Source organism: Myotis daubentonii, chromosome 14 (genome assembly GCF_963259705.1).
Source record: "Myotis daubentonii chromosome 14, mMyoDau2.1, whole genome shotgun sequence".
Lineage (NCBI taxonomy): Eukaryota > Metazoa > Chordata > Mammalia > Chiroptera > Vespertilionidae > Myotis > Myotis daubentonii.
This window is the reverse complement of record NC_081853.1, coordinates 10,079,166-10,086,159: the sequence shown is the minus strand read 5'-3', so window position 1 is coordinate 10,086,159 and position 6,994 is coordinate 10,079,166. Positions and strand designations below refer to the sequence as shown.

Sequence of the window (6,994 nt, the reverse complement as noted above, 5' to 3'; positions counted from 1 at the left end):
TTCTTTGTTAAATGGCATTTAAATATATAAAATAAATATCAAAAATATAAATCTTTGTTTTACTATGGTTGCAAATATTAAAAAATTTCTATATGTGACACGGCATCAGAGTTAAGTTGGGGTTTTTCAAAATGCTGACACGCCGAGCTCAAAAGGTTCGCCATCACTGTCCTAGGAGATATATTGGCAAACATATTGCTAGGAGAGATGTCTAAGATTTTGCTTAGACATGGGTTCTTCTGGGATTTTTATGGTTTCATGGTTTACATTTAAGTCTTTTATCCATTTTGAGTTTATTCTTGTGTGTGGTGTAAGTTGGTGGTCTAGTTTCAGTTGGTTTTTTTTTTGCATGTACCTGTCCAACTTTCCCAACACCATTTATTGAAGAGACTGTCTCTGCTCCAATGTATGCTTTTGCCTCCTTTGTCAAATATAATTGTGCATAATGGCTTGGGTTGATTTCTGGGTTCTCTGTTCTGTTCCACTGATCCATATGCCTGTTCTTGTGCCAGTACCAGGCTGTTTTGATTACAGTGGCTTTGTAATATGGCTTGATATCTGGTATTGTGATCCCTCCAACTTTGTTCTTCTTTCTCAAGATTTATGTGGCTATTTAGGCTCCTTTTTGGTTCCATATAAATTTTTGGAGTGTTTGTTCTAGATCTGTGAAATATGCTATTGGTAATTTAATAGGGATTGTATTGAATCTGTAGATTGCCTTGGGTAGTATGGACATTTTAATGATGTTAAGTTTACCAATCCATGAACATGTTATATTTTTCCACTTATTTATATCTTCTTCTATCTCTTTTTTCAACATTCTTTAGTTTTCCAAGTACAGGTCCTTTACCTCCTTGGTTAAGTTTAAACATAATACGTTCTGATCACTCTTTTTTACTGTACCATTGTGACAATCAAATTAGGTTATTATTTGGGAATATAGCACCTTTAATAGCATCAAAGAGCAGAATATCTTCTCCCCTCCCAACAAAAAAAAATATGCTTCTTTGACATACTGATTATTTTGATCTAGTTATTTTTAATAAACAACCAACAGGGGAAGCTCTAAAAATAGTAGGAGTTACCCTTTTGTAAGAGACATATACATTTAAAAGGGACATCTCCATTTGTAATGGTGTCTCCTACTCAGTACAGGAGGAGAAGGAGGACTCTAAATTTCTAGAAACTCTTATCAATGGGCGAGAGAAAGAACTTAAGTCTGTGTAATAACCTTACCCTATTTACCTTGCTTTATCTGGTAACCACCCGTAACTGCTCCCCCAACATCTTCTTCTGTCTTTAGCTACAGCTAATATTTAGAGTGATGGCTTGGGTCATTTGGGGGAGTTACTCAGTTTTCCTGAGTATCTCCCCTGTATACAGAGGTGTATATATGACACTAAATTTCTATTTGTCTTTCTCCTGTCATTCTGTTTCTCATTACAGAGAGGTGTCTCAGACAAGAACCTAAAAGGGTAGAGGGTAATTTTTTTTTTCTCTCCCACAACAGATACTAAGTTGTATTTTAGGCCTTGCCTTTTCCTCAAAAACTGACTTAGACATTCTGGCCCTTTATACCTTAATCATATGGCTCCACAGAATAATTTTAGTTGCATAATTGACCATATTTTGCTTTCCTATGCTTGAGAGAAAGCATTCGTTGCAGTATTTAAAAGTATGCTCCAGTTACTGTTTGCCACTGCTTAGGTATTCTTAGGGTGCCCTCTTCTGTTTCCTGACGGTGATATTACTGGAGAGATGAAGAGACCTTGGCTCTTCTTGAAAGAAAGATTTCAGTCAAGAGACAAAATACGGCTAAGCAAGCAAGAATTTATTGGCCACAGCTAAGGCACACTCAGGACAGTGAAACAAGGAAGGGCTTAGCATAGAAGAAGCAACTGGAGAGCCCAGGCTGGGCCGCTTTAGCTACTGGGAAATCAGAGAAGAAGGGGGCCTTGGAGACAGGTTCAGGGGCTTAGCCTGGGATGAGCTGTCGTTGCCCATTGCTCCCCTGGTTGCATGTCCTGTGAGGTCCCTTAGAGTGAAGAAGGAGGAAAAGGGAATGGCACTGGCATGCTCTCCTGAGGGCGGTGCAACCTGGGTCCTTTTTGTTGAGGTACCTATCTCCTTCTTGCCAGCAGGAATCTTAGGGGAGGCTTTAGGTGAGGATCTCAAAGGAATATTCATCAGCTTTCAGTGTTCTTTCAATAAGCTCTTTTACCTTTCCAGTATGCTCTTTCTCTCCACTGATTGGTTGGCACCAGGGCAGGCGGTCATTATTCAATACTGCTTGTCCTGAGGTGAGCTTGTCTGGACCTGGAGCTGAGAGACCACTGAGGCCTACATGGTATCTCTAGCGAGGAAAGGTCAGGGGGTCTAAACCAAATGACCAGCGATGTGCGAACCATTTACAAGGTCAGGTGCAATTATTCTGTGTAAGATTTGTATGAAGGGATGGCAGTGTTAGCATCAACTCCAGCTAGCAGTGGGGCTACAGGATGTGGAGATGTACAGGGTGGTCTACACAGGGTTGTCATAACATCACAATAATCTTACTGCTTGTCAGATTTTTCTAGCAAGTATCTTTGGTTTCTATAAATTCATACTGTTGGCAGGAAAGAAAAATGATATGATCCCTTATTACAGGTGAGAAGATGAAGACACATTTTCCCTCCTACTTATGGATCCATAAATGATAATGAAAACCTGTGTGTAGGTGAATCTTTTCCTTCATTCCTTCCTTCCTACTTTCTGTCCCTCCTTCCTTCCTCCTTCCTTCCTTTGGACCCTTTGATTGTGTTAATTCAAGTGAGTACATTTGAAGATCTAATTGGCATTAGTAAGTGATTAATGAATTATGCGGCACCCTATCTAGCAACTGGAAGGACACTTCCAGGAGATGTATAAAATGAAAGGTTTTCACATGAAGAAGGTGGGGCAAGGCAGTTAACAGAAGAAAAGAAAGAATTGTCTTTGGGCAGGGACAGCTTTTCTTTGGGGCGATCATGCAGCGGGCCTCTTCTTTCTATGGGGGAAGAAGAGGGCCCCTGTGACGGATTCCTTTACTGGTGCTGGGCCAGAAAATTCCAGACGGGTTGACTAGGTTATGTTTTTGGGAGAGGCTGAAACTTGGAGTCGATCAGGTATTAAATCTAGGTTTGGTATCATGGGCTTTTAGCACAAGTGTTGCCATATTGGGCCTATGATTTTGATTTTTTTCGTTAACAACTGAAACTAAATTTAATTTGAACATGTGAGTGAAAAGGAGGCCCTCTACTAACCCTGGCAAGCTCAGAGGGGACAGCATGACAGGACTTGCAAACTCAGTGACCAAAAGTCAACACACAGGATGGTCTGAGCACAATTTCTAACTGGGCAGCCCATGACAGGCCTTTCGCTTCCTCGGCAAAGGTCAAACTTGACCTTAAGTCTTGGTTCTTATGCATCTAGGATAACATATCTTTGAAATGCCAGAGTAATTTTCTTTTCCAGACTCCCTCAAAGACAAGTAGCCTGCCCCAGAGCAGGAGACCACAGAACCCCTCGTTGCTATCTTGTTGCCCACTTACCATCTGTATTTACTATAAATGTTAAATGTTAACCATCCTGGACCCACCAATGTAAAAGAAGTATGTTTTTCCATTTTGCTTTTTGTCTGATCTTAGAGATTTCCCTGCTTTGCTTTCTCCCACCTCCTTAATCTACCACCAATGGGTTTCATGGACCTTCCTACTGTTTTCTTCTTTGATTCTAAATGCATTAAAATCAACTGCACTAGCAGAGATGGCAGCAGCCGTGGCTAGTCCTGGGATCAGGGCTAAGCTGGGTTGAGGAGAGATTTGCATTCACTTATGCTAGGCTCGCCTGGCAGCCGGAATGTCAGGGGCTTCATGGAGAAGCACCATGTGGAGCTGAAGAAAGTGAACCCTGAGCTGCTGTGAGTGCTCCGATGAGCAGCACAAACTCTGGGCCCGTGAAACATTTGGCCAAGAGAAGAATGTCTCTTTGAACAACTCAGATGCTGATTAGGTAACCAGAGCCCAAGAGAATATGCTAAGTGGCAAAGCCTGGAGTTTTGCTGATGAGTAAGAGCAACAGCCTGGGCTCTGCTGGACTGAGTACAATGTGGGAAAATGTGTTCTGTTCTTTATAAAGCTTGTGCTATAACAAACAAACAAACAAAGCTGCCACTCTCCAGAGCTTTTTCCTAATCTATTGAGATTTTGCTTCTAGGCATGTTCTCAAAATTTTAGCTCAGAGAAATTCTTGTAAAACTTTTCTATAGGCTAGATCAAGCATGTCAAACCCAAAGTCTAACCCAGGCCAAATAAACAAGGTTTAAGCTTATTTGGGCCACAAAAAAACCCCAAAAGCTTCAGTTTTCATAGAAATGTAGGTTTATTTCGATAGAGACATGCTGAATACAAAGGGCTGAAATAAATGAGTAATTGTTGACATAAAATAATAGAACACTTTAATAAAAAACAATATTTTTTCTTGAACATTAACTTACCAGACACTGAATAACTGCACAAATTAATAAACGTCACGCAAATAAACCTATTTTTCTTGTTCCCCAAAGCGAAATATTTCCTGTTGCCCATACCAAACAAGTCAGTCCAAGGTTAATGACGTGGCAGTCGGCTGCTAAAATATTTGCTGCTAGTGTTAGTGGAGAGAAATGGTGTGCCTGCGATAAGGCACGTAAGGGAAATGAATGCAACACGATTATAGTCATCAGTCATTAGCAGACGTTGTAGTTCGTTATTAATAATTATGTATAAGAGGATATTGTAAAAATTAAGTTATGAAATTTTATTAAAAGGTTTCTTATATACCGTTATATTGGCTGGGCCCCAAAAATATTCATTGTGGGCTGCATGCAGGCCGCGAATTTGACATGCTTGGGCTAGATGCTCTTAAGTCGACAAGCAAGAGCAGGGCAATTATTTCAAGGTACATGGGTGTCTCACAGGACCCAAGACCACAGGGCACTGGGTGAGACCGGAACCCGGCAGAGATGAGCCATCAGACTGGCATTCTATTTTCTGCCATTTCTCACCCAGCTTCCATCTGCCCATCTCTTCTTTCTGATTTCTAGTTTTCTCTGCTGCCTCCAAGTTCTAAGTTTGTGTATGAGACCACGGGACTCTGTGGGACCAACACTCTGTTCGGCTCCTTGACTAGTCCCTGGCAGACAGACTGCCCTCCTTTGAGTCGGGTGTCTGGCCCAGACCCACTATGGCCAGAGGTGCAGCTGATGCAGCAGAAACATGGAACGCACTCTGGCGGGCAATTTCTAAGTCAAGGGCAGGTGGCCTGGTTGAGAACCGCTGCTCTATAATCTGGCTCTTACTCTACCTTGAACTTATTTCTTTACTAGAGGCCAGGTGCACAGGATTCATGCACTGGTGGGGGGCGTGGCCTGCAGGGATCATCCCGCTGTGGGAGCACACTGGCCACTAGGGGGGCAGCTCCTGAGTTGAGTGTCTGCCCCCTGGTGGTCAGTGTGCATTATAGCAACTGGTCAACTGGTCATTCTGGCTGTTCCGCGATTTGGTCATTAGGCTTTTATTATATAGGATATTACAGTCATTTAATAATTTAACATTTCTTGAATGCCCTGTATAATATGCAAATAGTTACTTAAATCTATAGTTTTGTGTTACATTTTTGAAAGTTCCCCATGATCCAGACCCATTGCTAAATTTTTAAATTTTATTAATTTTGATCCTTACAACAATTTACAATGAGGAAACTGAAGTTCAATCATTTGCCAAGGTTTATTGAACTGTGCTATCAAATAGAACTACAACGCAAGTCACACAGATAATTAAAATTTTTTAGAGCCACATTAAAAAGTATAAAAAAAACCAAATAAAGTTATTTTTAGGATATATTTAATTTATTTTATTATATCCAAAAGATTACCATTTCAACATGAAAATCAATATAAAATTAATGAATATTTTATATTTTTGTACTGAGTCTTCAAAATATGTGGTATGTATTTTCCACTGCTAGCATGTCTCAGTTTTCACTAGCCACTGTTAAAGGGAAAACATGCATTTAAATAGATAGTTCTGCTTCATGCTTATGGCAGTGGCATCTTTCAGTCTTTGTTTTTCTTCTGTGTGGATGAGGAGAGGAAACACATGGCCTTGGCATTCAAGAGGGGAAGGATAGCCCTAACTGGTTTGGCTCAGTGGATAGAGCGTCGGCCTGCGGACTGAAAGGTCCCAGGTTCGATTGTGGTCAAGGGCATGTATTTAGAGCAATGTCTGAGAGGTGCTAGTCCTCCACAGAATTTTGTTAAGCACAGCTTACTTTTTTTCTTTTATTTGTGTTGGGATTCAGTCATTTTAGTGTAAAATTCACTCACTTTAGTGTATGATTCTATGAGTTTTTATAGCCACCGCCACAATCAAGCTGTATAACATCTCCTTCCCAAATTTTCACACCAGTTTGTGGATAATTGTTACCCCACCCCTGCCTCTGGCAATCACTGATCAGTTTTCTGCTCCTGAAGTTTAGCCGATTCCAGAAAGTTCCATAAATAGATTTATAGAGTATGTAGCCTTTGAGTCTTCTTTCTTTCATTCAGCATAATGCTTTTGAGATTCATCAATGCTGCTGTGTATATTATCAATTTGTTTCTTTTTATTACAGTGTAATATTCCACTCTATGAATATGCTAAATTTTGGTTATCCATTCACCAGCCAAAAGATATTTGGGTTGTTTCCATCTTTTGTCAATTAGAAATAAAACTTCCATGAACATTTGTGCACAAAACCCAGAGGCATTCTAATTTGAATTTTATAAATCCCATAATCTCACAGTGCTCAGCTGCATGCTCTGTTGGTCTCCCCAATATGTCAAGTAATATGTATACACACATACACATACATACACACACACGAGAATATTATATTTAAATAACATGAATACCCATATTTACCTGCTATTTTTAAATAATGTAAAATTATTAAAATG

The 6,994-nt window shown here is 40.1% G+C and overlaps 1 pseudogene; it reads left to right on the top strand.

Moving 5' to 3' along the window:
• The first annotated feature begins 3,783 nt into the window (after nucleotides 1-3,783).
• Nucleotides 3,784-4,089, top strand: LOC132215358 (NADH dehydrogenase [ubiquinone] 1 alpha subcomplex subunit 2-like; annotated as a pseudogene).
• The last annotated feature ends 2,905 nt before the right edge of the window (nucleotides 4,090-6,994 follow it).